This window comes from Diuraphis noxia, unplaced genomic scaffold, assembly GCF_037042655.1.
Source record: "Diuraphis noxia isolate RWA-SAM2 unplaced genomic scaffold, SU_Dnox_SAM2 contig0003, whole genome shotgun sequence".
Lineage (NCBI taxonomy): Eukaryota > Metazoa > Arthropoda > Insecta > Hemiptera > Aphididae > Diuraphis > Diuraphis noxia.
The window spans coordinates 80294237-80314034 of record NW_028301713.1 but is presented as its reverse complement, the minus strand read 5'-3'; the positions used below and the strand labels follow the sequence as shown (position 1 = coordinate 80314034).

At 24.9% G+C, this 19798-nt stretch overlaps 1 protein-coding gene and 1 long non-coding RNA gene across 3 annotated transcripts in view; one reads left to right on the top strand and one right to left on the bottom strand.

Moving 5' to 3' along the window:
- LOC107162676 (uncharacterized) overlaps nucleotides 1-19798 on the top strand; it is a 98969-nt gene that overhangs the window by 45898 nt on the left and 33273 nt on the right. The window lies entirely within an intron of this gene.
- Nucleotides 1436-18719, bottom strand: LOC149057847 (uncharacterized). 2 transcript variants are annotated; one of them, XR_016191112.1, is made up of 2 exons: nucleotides 18509-18719; nucleotides 1436-1612 (listed from the first exon to the last, which is right to left on the bottom strand). It is a non-coding gene; the product is annotated as an uncharacterized LOC149057847 (long non-coding RNA). The 2 variants fall into 2 exon arrangements; XR_016191111.1 differs by lacking the exon at nucleotides 18509-18719 and adding an exon at nucleotides 2725-2847.

Sequence of the window (19798 nt, the reverse complement as noted above, 5' to 3'; positions counted from 1 at the left end):
TAAGATATTAAATTATAAAAATTATTATAATAAATCAGTAATTTAACATAATATACAATACACATAAGTTATTCAGTTATTGCAAGTAAAAATCAGAGATTATTGTTGTTTAGTAAATTATAAGACTAGTTGGAAGTTCTTAAGTTTAATATATTTAATATATTTGATTGTAATGATTGTATTATAGATTAAAATCATGTTTTTTCAATTAATATAATATCATACCACTAACCGCAGTAATTAAATCATTTACTTAACAATATGATATAATTATTTAACAAACACTGAAAGATATCGTGGTAATACTTATATTAATTAAGCTACTAATAGCTCAAATTTCTAAAATAATTATTTTGATTAAGTAACTTGCGTTTTTAACATAATATAATGTATCTATCATACTCCAAATTTCATATATTAAACATCCTCTGCTACCCCTCGTACACCTGATCATTATAATATCCTGTCTTCATAAATCTTCATTGCTCTATATAATTGTATTTCTTTTTATCGCTAAAGATCCCTAATTTAAATTATTTTAATGTTTTATATTATTATCTTAAGTTTTTAATTTATATATTTGTAACTGTAGTGCTAATAATATGTTGTTGTTTTAGATTTTGAGCGCAGTATTGAATAATTGTATTTATAATGAAATGTGTTTTTTTTCTGGTATCATCATTTGGGATAGTACAAATACTCCTATTTTCGATATCAGTGTCTCTTCTGATATTATAAAAGTGAATCTTGTTGATTACAAAATAAAAATCCACAGAAGTTTTTAAAAATGTGAGGAAGATAAAAAAATAAGTTAAAAACGTTTTGAAAAAAAATGATTTTACTTCTTTGGTTTGTTTCAAAAATTAATAACTGTAAATGTTAAACTTGTAAATAACACTTAAAATATCCACCAAATATTTATGCTATAACTTTTCGTATGTGGTAATGTTTTCGAAATATTTTTGCTCTTTATGCAGTTACTTATGGCTTTGAGAAATTTTAAAATTTTTTTTAAAGCTACCAACTGTTGATAAAAACTTTTATCTAAGTTAAAAGAGCTAAAAAATTTAACACAAAGATCCTCGTAATACTCTTTAATAGCGATTTAAAAATACTAATGATACATATAGATGTGGAAAATTTTTTTAAAGTTCAAATTTTTACGAAATTTTTAGGTTATGTCACTTATATCCATGAGATATTTTCGACTTTCGATTTTAATTTTTTTTTTTTTAAATGTACTAGGGTGCCATAACGCCTCCGTTCAGAATCATTTTTCGTATCCAATGATTTAAAATTTTATTCAAATATAAAATATTCCTTACAATTACATGCTCGACAACTATCTACTGTATTGTGAAGCGGTACTCACTTGTTCACGTTTTTTTAATAATTAAATTGTGGCAACATTGTTGCTTGGGTGGTTTTTCTTATTAGATATTTTAACTGTGGAGGGAAGGGTTTGGTAACACGTGTATGTGTGACAAGGTGTTTGTGGTCACCCATCTAGGAAATAGTGGTAGTTGGTGGTGCATACCTTCAATTATGTTGCGTGACCTGATTGCAGCAACCACGCCATGCCAAACCACAGTTATTAACATTATTTCTTCACCTAAAATAAACATTATTTAATTTAAATGAAACAATAATTAAATACCCTTTATTCAAATAAAATCATTTAATTTTTTTTTTAAAATTTTTATAACATTATAATAATATTTCTTAACAATTTTTATTTTAAAATAATATACAAATAATATTATTTGTCTACCGAATTTGGCTTAATAATTTTAACAATTTTATGAAAAGTCCAGATATTTTATCAGAACAGATTATATCATACATTTATTTAAAATTTAATTTTTATGCTACATAAATATTGAAACAAAATAAAATAAAAGTAAAAATAAATAGTTATAATTTTAACTCATTAAATACATAGCTACAATCCACATAATTTACTTTGTATACATTTATATTATACAAATGTTAAACCATCAAAATAAAATGAATTATCTAAACGTTTGTCTTATAATATACTCTACATAGTGTATTGTGTAAAACTTTAATTATACTAAATACATTCCTGAATTGTTATATATTTTTATAATAGCGTGTGTTTGTGCAATTATAATAAATAATGTTTAATTTGAAAAAAGTTATACTGTTTTATTTGAACCAACTTAAATTTATTGCTCACACGAACAGCAAATAATTTAAATTTTTTAAAGTAATTTTTATGTTGATAATGAAATAAACCAACAATATAAAATGAATCTTAAGTGATGGCCTGTAAATAACCCAACTATAATACGTTTATACATAAATAGAAAAACAGAGTAAGCACGTCAATTTTTATCAATAGTTTAAAGTCATTAAACTGTTTAAAACGATCAATATGCTACTGTAGGTAAGTATTATACTATTATGTGTAAAACGTTAGAGGAGGCAATTTTGTTTTATACAAGATTTTAAAACGTTAATTATTTAAATTTGTTTAAATTATGTATAATCACGAACAACCATTAGAACAAAAAAATATAAGTTCAATACTTTTATAAAAACTGCTGTGATCATTCATTTAATGTATAAAAATTAATTTTATTGATATTACGAGTAACAATACATTTTTGGGTAGTTCCTCACTCAATATGATTTAATTATGTAAATACTGCCAACAGAAACATTTGTATTTTCACAAGAAAACCTATAGCTATCACTCACCAGTCACCACTTTATATGAAGCAACCATGTTGGCCATCACGATTCTCTCAATTGGTGTGTTGTTCATTGACAAAATTTTAAGTGATTCACTCGGCGTTTTGTTGAAACTTCAAAACAATACCCAGGCTTATGAAGTTGCTCGAAACATCCAAACTTAAATAAATTCAAATAAAAAAAAAAAATCTCTAACATATAGGTGCTATTATATTATGTAATTAAAATTGATAACCAAATGGACAATAAATAATATGGCAGATTACTTTGTGACAAGAACTACAATTCTGTAACTATTGCTTATTAACACACTGACCAATGATATTAAAGCTTCTATCAATGAATTAATAAATATAATGGGTATGTTCAAATTATTAAGATTTTTCTACTTCACAAATAAACAATTAAGGGTTAAAATTCATTATAAAAATGGCAAACTTTTTAACATTTCAAGTTTCAACTGATGAGAAGCTTGGAAATGACAATTAAAAATAACAATATTCACTCGGATATTACGACTAGTTAATTTCCTCATTTCTTATGAACAAGAATCCTCTTTTTCCAAAAAAAAAAAAAGTAATCGTAGACTTATAAAAATAAAAATCATAAATAAATTATAAATACCTTGTAACAACTTATTTTGTTCAATTTATTACGCTTATAATGTTTAATATTATTACACCTATCAAGTCCTATCTATTGGCTAGATAATGTAAATAGTTTAAAAAATTTGAATTTTTTTGTACATAATCTGAGTAATTGAAACCAAATAATAAGCTATTACGTTAGACGTAACAAATGGTTATAAATGTTAGTTTTTATTATGTTATAAATGTATAATATAATATTTTATATCTTGCCAATAAATTATTTTACCATAATAGGTTCATTTTAATAATATCGGAATTTTAACCGTATCGTGGTAATAAAATAAAATCGATTGCTACATTTTTATATTGTGTTAAAAAATGATTAGGTAAATGAATAAATCCATTGACTATTAACTTATTAGGTAGTACAAATACTATTTGAATGTTGACTGACAATTGTTCATAATATGTTTTAAGATTCTACGCACTAATATCTAATTCTATAAAAATATTTTGAATTTTAAAATCAAGTATAGATACATCATTTTTTAACACCTACAGCTTATATTCATTTAAAGCAAGTCAGATCAACTTATAAATATTAATATATTCAAAGAACAAAATCCTTTTAGCTGAACTCAAACATTTGATACTGAAGTTCCGTTTAAAAAAATCATCAATGGAAAAAATTCCACTGTAGTAGCTAAAATGTCAATAGTATTGTATTACATTGTATTATAAATTATAATATAGATAAAAAGAATTTTTTTTTAACCGATGACCCCGGTGTGTGGGAAGAGAAACTAGTTTCTTATTACTCTCCGCTTTTCTTACGTTTCTATTTCTATTGTTTATTTAAAAATACAATTCTACTGCAATTACCAAATACTATACATTTTATATAATGGTCTACATTATATATGTAATAAATATAATTATTGTATAGATTTTTTATTAAATTTTAAAATTACGATGTGACCCTTTACTGACTGTGCGTATAAAAAATGTATATTTAACACAATGTTATAATTTATGTAATTATTTTAATAATAGACTAGGTATTGTAAATATTAACTACAATACTATGAAGGTACTCAACATTAATACGACATACCGGTGTCGTAATTGGGGACAAAAAGCTAACATGGAGTCAATTCACCATCATCAACTATATTATGAAAATATGTTATTTAAATTTATTTCATGCATAATCTGTGATACACTTACCAAATTACAACGAATCTAGCAAAGGCTAAAAATATTATAGGTACCGATTTATCAACCGGTAAACCTAAGTAGCTGGAAATGTTCACTCATGCTGTATAACTTAATCCTACACTCATAAGTAGTAATAATAACATCTATGTTATTGTTATTATTATTATTATGTTTGTTATTATATGTAGTTCCTTTAATATGGGAGAATTGTGCTATAATTCACAAAAACAAAATCAATGTTTTTCGAACAAAGGTTCTTTTTTTTTATTGTTCTTATAAACATCGGCAACAAAGGCCATTAGTTACAGTTATTTATGCATACATTTATTTTTAGATTTAAATGTAATATACAGATTTGTTTTGCTTAGGAATTTAAGGATTTGTGTGGTGGTAGTTGCGTCGGGTCCGAGGACTGCATCTAGTGTGTTGGGTTCTTTTATTTTTATTTTAATAAGAAATATACAATCTACACAACCAGTAGAATACGTTCACGTGAAGTAGGTAATAAAACATTATTGGGATTACATAATTAAGAAGCCACCTGTTAGTGACACTTAGCTCAAGATTGATAAGCTAAACAATTAAGTTAGAATATCACTACGTAATTTTATTTTAATTCAACGATGTGGACATTATACATTAGCCAATATATTTTGTTTATATTCAAAATTTGATATATTTTATATTAAATTTTTATAATACGTATATAATTCTATATTAAAATAATAATTATATAAAAACTAATCAATAAAATAAAGTGTTTGGTTATTTCATATGCATTTTCAATTAGTGGCTACAAACGATACTCGATCACTTACGATAGTGTATATTATTAATTATTACAGTTTAGCTCAGCTAACTTAGAATTTGATTATATCCTATCATTACACAAAATAGTATATATTATTTTGATATTTAGTTATACAGGTATAATTGTGACAAATATCAATGCACAAAAGTCATAAATTATGTCTGAAATTACAAACTTATTTTGATAAGTGCTATTCGAAAATGTTTGGAACCACTTATACATTTATTGCCCGCCCATTAAGAGGCAACTAGTGCTACATCTTTTTTATTTTCCATAACATTCAGGGTACATTGGGAGGCAACACGTATAAAATCGGGTGGCAATTTGTTAAAAAATTATTGACCTTTTTGACTTCGGGAGGTAACTAGTATTCGCTTACTCAGACGTAGATGCCCGCACAACATTTTTCTAATTTAGGAAATATATTAATGATAACCAACAAATTTTTACGGCCATAAAATTGCATTGTTAGATATACACGTAGCACTATAATTTTTAAAATGAAAAATAAAAATTTTAGATTTGGTCATGGGTCGTCGAATACATTCTTAGTATATAACATATATATTTATTAACACAAATACTCGTGGTGACAAAAGAGATTGGGAAACAAGTATTATTTGCAATGAGAAATTAATTCTAATAATATTTTGACGAATTTGTGTACATTTTTAAAACAGTTTATTTTGAAGATTTACTTTTATGATGAATGTTTTTAAAATATTTCTACTATAAAAAAATATCGATTATCGAATATGGTAAAAATAACTAGACCTAAATTTTTGTCAGAATAATATAATGTGCCTGTGATTTAAAGTTGCGTTATTTTTATTTCATTGAATATATTTTATAGAACATTAGTGGTGAGGAGTGGTGTTTGACCTCAATCATTAACGTATTCTATGGTATAGCATCGGCCAATGCTACTATTAGTAGCCTACTAATTCCCGAATGGGTGATCTACCAGGTTGTTAGTGACAAATCTTCCCTGTATATATAAGTGTTCTTACCAACCATACTCTCCACAGTAATAAACTAACTAAATAACCCAGGTTAATGACATAAAATGTTTGAACCTTAACTCAATATAAAAATATAATATAATTATTCCAATATAACTGCAAAAAATTATTGTCTTTAATAACTATATGGTTATAGATTAATTAAAATAAAATAATGCCATTCACATATATTCTATTTTTAGAAAATTAAGTAAAATTTAGGGAAAACATTTTTATTTTAAACTTAGTAGTAAAAATTTATTTGCAAGCCTCTAAAATAAAAACCAACATTTTTTTTTAAAATTTTAATAGGTTCCATCTGCTTACAAAATAAATTATTATAGACCTGTTAGGTATACTTGTTTAAAGTTTTATAATTACTTTTGATATATTTTTTTTGTCAGCTATTTATCTTTTGTTACTGTACAAACAATATTTTTTTCAAAGCCTTACCATATTAATACCTATGTAACTCATCGGAAATTACTTGAAAATTCAACTTTGAGTATAATTGAGTTCTAATATTGTCATTATTTTATAAGTAAAAATCCAAAGAAAATAAGTGTTATCATAAATTAATATTGAAACTGAAATATAAGCTTATTATCTTTTAGTTGCAAGAAATTTAAATCTAGATCTTGAGTTTTTTTTTTTGTCAGTCTAGAACATGGTATTTCCAATAATAACTTGCGTTGGAAAATTAGTTAGAGTATCATTTTTTTTTTCAGAGTGGATAAAAAATACAAAAATCCAAATACTATACAATTTGTGATTCAATAGGTTAAAAATGAATATGATTTTTGGAATCTGATAAGATTTAATATATACCTATATGTATTTAATGATAAGTGATTTAAGTAATACAATTTTAATGAGTTATATTAATTACATATTACTTTGATTGAATTTATATAAAATACTAAACGTATTTTGACAATTGAACAGGTAAATATAACATTATTGCTATGGTTAATTGTGATATGATTGACAGATACGGCGATTAATTTAATACCAAATTTCTTCAAATCAGGTTTTAAATTATTGTATATAACTTTATATCGTCTTTCAATTTTTAATCAATACGTCTCTGAAGAAAAATATGGTTACTGCTTATTCTTTATCATTATAAATTTATAACCGTTCGAATATCCTCCAAAAATGAGAATTTCGGGACTGAAAATCATGTGGTCAACTGTCACTTTTGCTAACCATAAGGTGATTTCTGAAAAGGCCCATGATCGTTGATTTTAAAGTAAATTAAGGAACAAATGGAAATAAATAGTGATTAAATTAATCAAATAAAATACAGTATTAGATAAAATTATGTTTATTGAATGAAATTAAGTTAATGCCTAGAAAGCCCATAACATACTAAAGTTATAGTAAAGAAAAAAAATTAATAAACTAACAAACTACCTAATAAAATAAATGTGTATAATTATTGTTTTATAAATTAAAATGAATCATGGTACAACCAAATAAATCGAACTCACAATGAGTGTTATATTCTACATAATTTTTAATTTTACAGAAATTGATTTAGAAATTTATCTGAAATCTAAAACTTATTTTTAGCTTGCATAAAAATATTTTGCTGGTTATTTATACATTTAATACATATAATATTATTATACTATGCGACAAGTATTATTTTTAAATTGTTTTAATAATCACTGAGGTTATATTAATGCATTGATACACACTGTTTTAATAGCATATAATATATTGTGGCTGTCCCCAATACCTCGGGTAGTACTTCTCGGGTAGTATTGTTTCTTTACCAAATGCATTCACTAGTTAAGTTCTATTTATTCTCCGTGTCTTGATAATTATATTAGCTACCCATAAGTCTACAAGTGACTACAACAATGGTTTAGTTACTTAGTCAAACACTGACGGGAATTGAAAGCACACTAACTTGTCAATGAAGTTTGATATTCACCGGAAACGATGATTTAATTTATAAGATGGTGTTACATTGTCAAATAAGATTCGTATTCTATAACAAATACCAATTCTAATGGTATCTTACTTAAAGAGGTCCAATTAGCTTTCATATAATTATATCAATTTTAATATGAAGAATTTTGTGCCAATTTATTATTCCGATAAATTAAACAATCATAATGTTCGTAATAGTTGAATCGTTTTAATAATGATCGTGATAAATATATTAAGGCCTTTACATATTTATTATAACCATCACCATGGAGAAAATCGCACATCAACTTCGATCTATTCGTATCTTAAATGCATGACAAAAATAATAAACATATTTTGGTGTATCAGAGATGATAAAAAACATTAACATCAGCACGTATATTATTATTGTTGTGGTTTTTGAATAAAACAGTTTGCCATACAATATGTTTTAATAGTTTCACAGTCTAGGTTTAAAATCCACTTTTGTTTCATAATACATTTCATGGCTCGATCCCTCGGGATTCTCATCATTATAATACCTTTTTGAACCAATAGCTTTGTAGAATGTTTATTTTTTGCATCATTGAATATCGAGTAAAAAAATATATCAAGCACACGTTATGCATACAAACACACTATACTAAATAAACCCGGGTGGGTTATAACTACTTTTTATTTAATTAAAAACCATGGACAGACGATTGATAACCTAATAGAGTAACTTTATATGAATACACTTATTGTTTCCGTAGTAATGCCATTATATGAAAAATATACTATTAGAGGTATATTTTTTAGAGAAAATCGCATTTATATGTTTATTTAAAAAAAGAAGAAAAAAAGAATCATTAGAATAATAATATATAAACGTGTACAGAAATCAGATACAGAAAAACTTATTACAATATATTATATATTTGCACATGTACATGAGTCAGAAATTAAAAAATATACTTATTTTTTCTGTATTTTATAAATATTTATTTGTGTAAATTAAAATTGGGCAAAATATTTTTAATTTGATACTGCACTTGAATATAGATAACAAAACTGTTTATAAATTTAAAATTTGTTATTATGACAAAATAATAGCTGGACAATCACTGTTTAAAGTATTAAGATATAATATTAATACTAAGACATTAAAATGGCATGCTGTATAAATGTAATACATTTGGTAAGATAAATATGCAGTATTAATAAGAGTAATAATACTTATCCATAACCATAATAAGTATACATCGGTTTAAATTAAAATATATAAAACATTAACAAGTAAATAATATTATAAATTTATAATAAACGTAGGTACCTATGCATTTAAAAAAAACTTTTGATACAAAACATCAAATTTAAATATTTTATTTACATGCTTTTAAACGTACAATACAAGACGTTTTCAAAACTAAAAACAAATATTTTAATGGGAGCTGCTCTGTTATTAAATGTTGTTCAAAATTTATTAAATTCTTATAATTATATAACAACATTTGGATTATAAACTAAAACCTATAAGGTACTTTAAGGGTGAATAAAAGTCCACGATAGTTAATATCTAAATTTGAAAATTAATTCGCCTACTTCAAATTTATTTTTGAAACATGTTGAATAGTTTTACTTAGAGGGTATGAAATCTATTTAAAATTATAGATTTAAATAAATAAAATAAAATAAAGATGATATTAATACTACACCCAAAAACCTTTTTGTATACGAGAAATTTATAATTTATATAGTATAAATTGTCTGGTAAAATTACTTAATATATTGTATCTGTTAAAAAACTGCACTAATATTTACATAATTATTTTATAATTAAATATTTATGCATATGTAATAACTAAAAATTATCTAATAAAATATAGATGGTATAAAATGTAACAATAATACATTTTAAATGTTTTCTCCGTTTTTTTTTTTTTTTTTTATTTGGCGCAAGTGCGCTTAATTTTTGTATTGTTTAATATTGTTAATCAAATACTGTCCCCTGTCAGATAACATAGAAGTTCAATGAATTATATTAATATTGATTTCATTTTAAAAAATTCATGGTGATTCCGGTACTAATGAAAACGTCCTGGGTTTCAAGTGTCTCACAGTAGTGTAAAAGACAGGTGGAAAACAATAATACAATTAAATATTAAACAATGTGGTTAAGCCAACACTGTGGACTTTTGGGTTTACTGACAGAAACAGCAACACGTAAGTCATATATGGCATCCACCACATTCACATTGTTCATCATTATTAATTATTTACGAATACCCTATTACGCTTTTATATGGTATAAAGAGTATAAAGAGTCTTCAGAGTTCAACCCACCATAGTACGTATGCATATATATTTTTATTTTTTGTTTAAAGTCAACTCTAATAGAAAACGTATTGCTGACCGTTGACCAATTCCTTTCATTATCATTATTATTATTATATTTAGTATAGGTAGCGAATAAAATAATTGTATGTACACGCAGTGTTGAATCCAGAAAATTTTTCGGGGGGGGGGGGCTCACTTTTTTTCATTGGTGAATGGTGATACGTCATTTTAGTATTATGAATTATATCTATTATATTATATTATCTATTATTATTATCTATTCTTATTACAATTTATAATTTAGACATTTCAAATTTATATAAAACTACAAAACTAATTAAAAACAAATTATTGATTTTTAATTTTTAAATCAATCTAAGGTTTTCACACATTATTAATCGTATTACCTATTATTATTATTTATTGAAATTCAGAAACTATAAATATTTATAAAAGTTATAAAACAAATTATTAATTTTTAAATTTTTAAATCAATCTAAGGTTAATCTAAGGTCGTCACATATTATAAATTGTATTATTATAATTTATTACAATTCAGAAATTATAAATATTGAAAAAATTACAAAATAAATTGGAAACCTATTAATTATTTATTTTTAAATTAGTATTGTGCATTTAAAAAATAGGTACATTTTGTTGAAAGTCAGAAAGTTGTATTTGTCTGAAGTATACCTGGATTCGACACTGTGTACACGTAGTATGGTGTCTGAAAAATATCGTTTATATATATATATATATATACGAACGTAATAATATTATAGGTAACGCACAAATCGCCATCGATTATATTTAGGTACAAAATAATTGGATTGTGAAGTGTGTATTCAATTTTAAATAATTAACGTCCTTTTGGCAGATTTATATTTTCCTTGACGACAATCATCACCACTAAATGTATACAATGTAGGTAGGTATATTCTATTTGGACCGACTACTGAGAAGGCGTATCAGTCAGTGTCCCTCACAAAACGCGAACACGAACAAACGTGTATGTTACTTATACTACGGAGCTGGACGCATTTAATGTATTGGCTCACTTAGCCCCAAAACCCTTGATTAGTTTCCGAATGCCTTATAATCTAGTTCGATTAGATTTACTATGGTACACAAAACGAAAAAGATTCAATTATATATAATACGTTTTGCTAGATACCACGATTTAATTTTTATCCGATTCTCTCGGAATTAATCTGGCTTTGAGCTTTACATCAATTCAACTAGCTTCTAAGTGTTAATATATTTTGAATTTCACCCATATAAGTACCTCGAATGCATTATATTTTGATATGTATTACGAGTGAAAGATAGGCAAGCCTAGCTAAATATTATTAATATACCTAGCAAAACATCAAATTTGACGAGTACGAGAAACAGCTGAAACCAATTTTAGCAATAATAGCTACATTATTTATTCGCTAGATAAACTTGACGACTCTGATAGATTGATGTACAATGTTTTTGTAGTCATTATTTTGAAAAACTTATCAAAGACTTCTCGGCCCAATGCATATAAATTGACACGATTTCACTTGACCGAGTTTTTGGCATGTTCTGATAGCTTTTGACTCAGTTTTTATTTATCGTTTCGGTCTATCACTAACCAAGTTTCATATTATAGTAAACTTTAATTATTTATAATATAAACGAAATAATATTGACTATTGAGAATTGAGATAAAAAATAATGAATCAATGGCAAAATGTTTGGTTGGAGATCAAAAGTATCAATTTTACAAAATAGCTTATTTTCCTTTTAGAACATTTTTTATTTTAAATTTAATTTAATTACATATGACATTATTTAATGAAGATATGTAACATTTTATTTTACTCATATTTTTAATTTAATTTTTTTTTTAATAGGCTTATGTTAGTGAATTGTTGTTTAATAATCTTATAAATAAATATCTGAAAATAAATATATATTGGACTTGTTTATAATTTTTTTTTTAAATTTTTATGTTTAAAATAATATATCATAGGTTTTTTAAATAATTTTAATTACTTGTAATAGGAGTAAGTAAACTCATACAAATAAATAAAAGTTACTATGGTATATTTATATTGACATAATGCAACTGGTGTTACAAAAGTATCGTTAAAATACGTAAATCATAAAAAAAAAAAAATGATTTTACAAATTATTGTTAAGAATTTATTATTAAAAAGTATGCACGTAACTTATATAATTTTGATCGTGGAATGCAGATTAATAAATTATTAGGTACCTATGTAATATATTTTTATTCCGTCATAAATACACATTAAATATTCAAAAATGTTCAACTCAACCGTATGAAAGTAACGAACCGATAAATATGTTTTATTTTCGTTACTAATGTATACCTGGTGGTTTTCTCCATTTTTATTGCTTTCCCCAGGGGGTCACTAATTTTTTTCTTTCTCCTTAATAAGGGACCGTTTTGGCAACGATTTAGCTGTTTCATACCCTTTTCGCAACCTTTTAAAGTGCTATCCAAAATGTTATTACAATAACTGTAGTTTTTAAAAACCATATAATATGCTATGTAGATTAAACATTAATTTACAATAATGTACACAACAATTTACTATAAATTAATAAATTATGAAACAAGCATTTTTGGATGATTAAACTTCTACGTTAGTTTAAAATCAACAATTTATTTTTTTATTAGCTTCTAGTATTAATCTATGATACCTTTACAATTACAATTTAACATAATAATAAATTATACATTGCGTTATATTATATGGTAAAACCAGCATATAATATAGAAGAAATTAAAATTTTAATGATAGTTGTGGATTTTTTGTTGAGTATGGAGTAGAAATTAAAAGAAATATTTAAAGTTTTTAAGGCGTTAATTGAAATCAGACGTTTGATCTATAGAGCAGGGCAGTCATATAAAATATGGTATAGGTCACACAGATACATTAATTAAGATTAAGTGTGCAGAATGGAGAATTATTTTGGCCAAGTTTGAATGGTGGCTTGGTAGAAGATGGTATCCTATGCATAGGTGGTTGTACAATATATGGCCTATCTAAGTGTAATTTATTAAACCAAGTTTTTTTTTAGGGATGTAAGGTATAATATTTTTATATATCGAGTCGAGGATCGTAGGTAGATCAACAATTTAAAATATATTATATTTGGAGTATTAATAATTCGAAAAATTGTTTGAATACATTTTATAAATAAAATAGTTCAATAAATATAATTATTTATTTATTAATATATACAAATTGGACCAGATTTAAACGCTAATAATTTGTAAAATGACCACTAATGTACTATAAATTTTATTATATATTTAACTGATTCTAATAATACTAATAATATATTATTACTCGATGCCAACCACTTAAATTAAACTTTATATATTTCATTTTGAATTCACTTTCTCATTTATTACATTATAATACAGTTATGGGAAAAATTTAGCATCTTTAATTTAGTTTACAATGCATTTAATGAATGTTCTTTTGTGATAACTATTAAAATAAAAAATAAAAAACTATTATAAATATATTGTTTTTGTATATTTTGCCTATATAATCCAGATATTCACGCTCCACATGATATAGCTGTCTGCATAAACAAAACATTAATAGGAGTAATATCATTTATATTTTTTAATAAAAATATATTAATTAAAGTATTATGTAAACGGTATTTTTAATAAAAATTTGCATCGATAATTATTCAATAACTCAATAGATATTAAAATATTTTTTATTTATTTTGTTATACTAGAGGTAGATTTATATGTCCGTTCAATATTCAGGTTAAAAGTCATATAAAAAAGTAAAGTTGACATTTTATAAAATGACACTGTTTACCTAAATTAAAACGTGAACACAACGTTTTAAAATAATATTGCTATTGTTGATATGAAAGTTATGGAGATACAATGCTTAGGTAAAATGCAAACATGCAAAAAGTAGATAGGTACTTGTCTAGGAGACTAATAATCTCTGATATGGGTGCAAGCTACAGAATGTCATTGTGCCACTGGAGTGGAAGTGTCATTGTCAAATTTACAAGTGAAAGAACAAATACGTATAAAACCAACATTGGTCAAAGGTTATAAAATTCATATTTTATCCACCTAAAAAAAAGCTCAAATATCTTTAGGCGAAATATATTTTACTATTTTGAGTCAATTATTGTGAATAAAATTTATACTATTTTAACAATAGATTTAATAAGCAATGTCTTAATGTTGAATTTGACCAAGTTACAAAATCATTTACAAAATAAGTTTATTGTATCATCTATAATGAATGAACTACTTTCCATTTTACAGTACATTTTAAAAGCATACATTAAATGTGATTATACACATAATACTAAACAATTGGTAGGTACTATCTAATAAATGAATAATGAAATATGTCGATATTAGTACCTATATTACATTCTATATAAATCAATAACAAAAATAAAACTATGAATGTATACACAAGTAAGCACGATAGAGTTTTGTGAATGATAACCAAGACGAGCACAATTTTTTAGATGATCCAATATTTTGAAAAATTATTAAATTTAATAAATCATATGTGTATAATTTTAATAAAACAAAGAGAATACAATTTTGATTTATAAAAAAAACCTAATCTATATTTGATACCAGTGTGATTTTGTAAAATATTAAGAAGACGTCACACCCGAATGTGTTGTCTCCGTCTTACCCACGTATTACATAGCAAATTCTCGTTCATTAGTTTTAATAGTATGCTGTTAATTTTAATTTTAATTTTTAAATGTGTTATGAGTATGTAAAGTATATATTATTATTGAAAATGCTTATAACTTATTTAAAAATTAACGATAGAACACAGATAATGTTCTTGGGTACCTAAAAGTTTGATAATGGGCCGATTCACTCTAATATCAAAACTAGCAGCACACTATTAAAACTAGTGAACGAAAATTGTCTATATAGTACGTGTATAAGACGGAGACAAGACATGCGACGTCCTTTTAACAAACTAATTTTTTCCGGAAAATATATCTATAAACTTATTTATTCTGATTTGTGTATAAGTATTGATTCTGGATTATTGGGGGTTTCTGCATTCATTTGATTTAATATAATTTTAAATACAATAATGAATAAATAAATATGTATATATATATACGTTATAATAGTTTGTATTGATGAAGATAAACTTTTTTTATAGAGCATATAAAAAAGTAAATATTAAGTTTGTATTGAAAATATGAAAGAATAAAATTTTCAATTGAAATTAATTTATTATTATTGTATAAAGATGAGAAAAATGAATTATTATTTATTACCATAGGTACCTTAGTATTGAATAAGCCACATAAGTAACGATTTTTGGTCGCAACGGCTGGCCGATGAATCCAACTTACACTATATACTGTGCATAAAAAAGTTATACTTCAAAAAACAAGGGTAGCAAATAGATACCTACAAACTATTATAGGCTAAAATATAGCTTATATATGTTAAATTTCAAGTTACAAATTAGTATTTTATACATATTATATTTTTTTGTCGTTATTAGTTATCACTATACGTAATATTAAGATTTATAGTTTTCCATAAGTACATTCGAACCGGTACACTACAATAGTACCTAGTAATAGTACGTAGTACAATGGTTACTAATTGCTGTTACAAAACGGTTGTATACTATTACACTACACTACTGTCTATCTCATTTAAATCACCTTTTCATATTTATTGTTATCAAGACCTATCTGATTCATATTCTTGGCCGTCGTTGTTTAATAATTTAGAAAATTTAGGGAATATTTTTTACGAAAATTATTAAGGTTCTATATAATATTGAAATTTAGATTAACTATGGAATATGGATGCGTATAATTAAATTTTTCCACAAACACAATTTAATCGGAGCTTATCATTTGAAATCATTATATTGTGGTTTAGTTAATATAAAACAAACAGTTATGTATTGGAATTTAACAATTGTGATAAAAAAAAAGAGGTGAAAAAGCCAATGCATAAAAATATACCAGTGGTAACTCCAGTAAATTCTTATATGTTGTAATCAAAATCGTAGATCCTATCAAGCGTCAACGTATCTTACAGTTAATTTCACAGGTCATTCGTTCTAACGATTATCGATATATGTTTTATTCTTCGAAAAGCTTTAAATGGTAATAAATATTAATTGATGGGTACTTCAAGATGGTATCTTATTACTATTTTATTTTTTATTTACGAAGCATGAATTTAACATTCTCACCTCAATGTTCAATGACATAATAATATAAAAACAATGTATGAGTAATTTTTTTTATGAGATACAATATTTTGTACAAATTACTGATCTATGCTAAATTCGGTAGTTATGGACACATTTTTACATTGTTATGGTGTAAATTTTAAATATAATACTAAAATGGCTTTTAAAAAATGAATAATTTAAAGATTTTATAATTATTATTTTTTTTTTATTAACACAAAATTATCATGATTAGGTATAGTTTTTACTATTTTTAATAGAGTCGAGAGTTATATTAGAAACATGTGAATGTTGTTTTACTGATTTTTGACTAACTTATGTTACAACAGAGCTTATTGATAGTTATCAGTAAATAACGGCATACGAGTACATTAGATGCGAATCTACATTATCCTGGCGGTTACCTATAGCACATAAGGAACTAGTAAATTTGTTAATTTGTATACGTGACTAAAAGTCAGCGAAACGTGAAAAAACACTAGTCTCAAATCGAACAACTGATTTTTATGGTAATATAGTGACGCCGTAAATTAAAGACTACACTTTTTCAATGAAATACATATAAATGGTATGGCATAATATTAGTATAAATATGTTAGTGAAAATGGAAATTTGGTCAGAGGAAAAGAAATAAAAAGATTAATGAATTTCCTCCAATCCGGATTATTCATATTACTTTAATTTGTATTCAAAGGCAGGATGTCAATAAGCCAGACATTTTTACTTTTTAGTTAATTATTTTAATAGATATTGACTTTTAATTAATATTTTGTAGCTTAATTGATTTTAGTTTGATCATACCACTAAAATATGAAAAATTAATTTCAGCAAATTTTCAAGACATAATTTTATTTTGTGAAGAAAAATATCGTTTTTTTAACCTTTAATTTGATTCAAAAAATAATAACTGAAAGATAATAAATAGAATAATAGTAAATAAATTGTTTTTTTGAGATAGAATGAAACGATATTTGTAGTGTCTAAAGACAAAAACCACCAATGATAATCAGTACAGTATAGCATACTATATAATATAACAAAATAATATACTATTTTAGATCCGAGTGGAGTTAGAAATGTATTGGTTTTACAATGATGAGTTTTTTTTGTGTTCGGAGAAACTTTTTACAGTTGAAAAATAATCTGATTTTTAACTTGGATAAAGGCTCCTTTAAGAAAATTGGATATAGTTTGTACTTTGAGTGGTCAAGAAAATGTTCAGTACTTTATAAAATAATCTAGGGAAGGAAATAATATGAATATTTAATGGATTTTGTGTGACGAATATTCGTAGAGATTTAAAATAAATTGTCACAAGTATTTAGATTGGTATTTTTTAGATATGTATGACAACTTTTTTTATAAGGCTTTCGATTGTTGACACTTTAGACAATGTTTTCAACTAGCATCGGTACTATCTTATAAATATGTTACTCTGTTCTTCAAAGTTGAAAACTTGTAGACATAAAACTGATTCCATACATAGTAACAATTTGTATGTAATTAAAAATAAATGAACTTCAACCGTTCGTAAATAATATTTGGTAACCTATGGTTTCATTTAATTAATGCTTTACCTTTATTCCGAAAATGTCTGTAATCATTAACTCTTAACTCGTTTATATATTTTTTTTTACTCAATTCAATAATAATTATTGTTATTTAGATAAAATATTGTACCTTATCTTGTAAAAACTTGCCCAACGTCCAATCGTCGTGTAAAGTGGCGTTCCATACTATTATTTACTTCCGAATACTCGTTCGCATTAACTACGTCCGTGCAGACAAAAAAAAATACAATCGAATGAGATAATATTGTTGCGGACGCGCGGCAAGTCGATCAATTAATTTGGCTACAAGTCATAACACAATATTAAATGTATACAATACGTTTTGCAGTTCCTTGCATATAATGGCGTTAACCTACAATAACAATATTTACATAAACCATTATAATTTGTCTATAATATACATAGTAAAGCTCCCGACCGTTTGACGTTGATATTTTACGATAGTAGACAGCTAACCTATTTAATAATATGCGACCTGCAGCTGTTGTAAATACACCCATCAGGTACAAACCTGTATGGCAACTCAACATCTCAGCGAGTATACTACTATATTATAATATATAGTTGTAAATAATATAGTAATATACACATGAATAATATTTACTATAGTCATGATGTCGATTATTAGATGATACTGTATGCCATTATGTATTATAATACACAAATATATTGAATATGAATATAGCATTATTATTACCTTACTCATATCGTAATAATATTATTTGTTTGATCAAAATGTATTAATTGTAGCCCGGGTTGATAAAAATCAATTTTTTTTATAAAAATAAGCAAAATACTGTTTGTTATGTTTCAAAACGATTTTAAATTCAAGTTCAATGATAAATAATCTTTTATTTTGTTGTTAAATATTTATTAAAACTCGTTTTACATTTTTATCATTTTTAATACATTATTTTTGTAATATTTGAAGGTCCATAACCCCCAAATAATCAATTTGATATCACAGTGACATAACAAGTGTGTGTATCGAATTTCTTGCATGAGTTAGCAACAAATAAAGATCAATATATCAAGTCAAAATATTGTAATCAACGAATGTTCAGCTTATATATGTACTAAATCTAGTAGAAAATGATGTAAAAATAGGTAACCTGATTAAAAAGCCATATAAAATAAATATTTCTGCAAGATAAAAAAGGGAAAGAGGAAAAAATTTGGTCATTTCTCAAAATGTAAGGTAGAATTCTTATTTAGATACTATACAATTAGATACCTTGAAAACTGACATTATATTATTTATTTTTTGTGTGGAAAAAATAATTTTTTCAAAAGAAAATTTATCAATGGCAAACATAATTTTGGTATTTATTACATTTAATGTAAAAAAAAATGCTATTTAATTGGATCAAATTCAGAAAGATAATTGTTCCATTAGGGA